The following is a 1,021-nucleotide window of genomic DNA, read 5'->3' as shown; positions in this document are numbered from 1 at the left end:
CATAGTATAATTTCAGATATTTTGTTGAATTCTATTTGAAATAGTCTACCTATATTCATCAGTGAATTGTTTAATAGTTTGGTATATAATGTCTAAATCAGATTTTGTCAAATTTCAAAAAAATTCATTAGGGAGAGTTTTTTTTTATTGTTTAGATAATTGAAATTATAATGAGATTCTCTATTGCTTTACCATGTGAATTGTAACATATTTGGCCCTTTGCCTCTTTCCTGGTAATTCTTATTTGTCTTCCCAAAATGTTATATGTTATATTTTCTACACCTTGAATTAATTTTTAAAATTTTGTTTTGCTAAAACCTTGTTAATTAGCTCTGGTATTCAAATTTTTGTTTTTGTTGTGGTATTCTAAAAGAACATCCATAAAGTTATTCTAATTTGTACTGCAGTAGTATTTATAGTCTCTATCTGATTTGTAAACATATATTGCTCTTTTAGTTTTGCATTCATTCATGTTTCTGAGAAATTTATCAATTTTCTTGATTTTTAAAAAAAACAACTTTTGGATTTATTTACCTTTTCAGATTTATTAAAGTTTCTATCTTCAGTAAAATTTATGTCCTACATTCTTTGAATTAATTTGATGGCATTTAAATATTAAAAAGGAGCAGGATTTGCTTTATTTTTTGTTTCATTAGCTTTAAAAAATAATGAATATATTTGTGAATGAATTATTCTTTGACTTCTGAGTACAGTTTTCTATGCTCTATATAAATTGTTATGAAGTGTATCTCATTGCATATGTGTCTCTTAACTTTCAAAGAGTTAGACTAATATTAGTCAGTTAAATAGAGTTAGACTCTATTTAATTGTTTATATATAATATTAGTAAATTAAAGAAATGGAATTTGGGCTATCAAAGGTCTCTTTTAGATAGACAGAGGAACGTAATGGTTGTCCCCACCCCATGTCCATAGCTCATAGCTCAAGAAGAGACAGAAAATTTTCTTCGAGAAAATTATTGATTTTTCACAAGAGTGGGCAATTTTTCCCCCTAAATCAC

The sequence above is a fragment of the Myotis lucifugus genome, unplaced genomic scaffold, assembly GCF_000147115.1.
Source record: "Myotis lucifugus unplaced genomic scaffold, Myoluc2.0 scaffold_350, whole genome shotgun sequence".
In the NCBI taxonomy this organism is placed as follows: Eukaryota; Metazoa; Chordata; class Mammalia; order Chiroptera; family Vespertilionidae; genus Myotis; species Myotis lucifugus.
The sequence above is the reverse complement of the archived record's forward strand: the minus strand, read 5'-3'. Positions refer to the sequence as shown.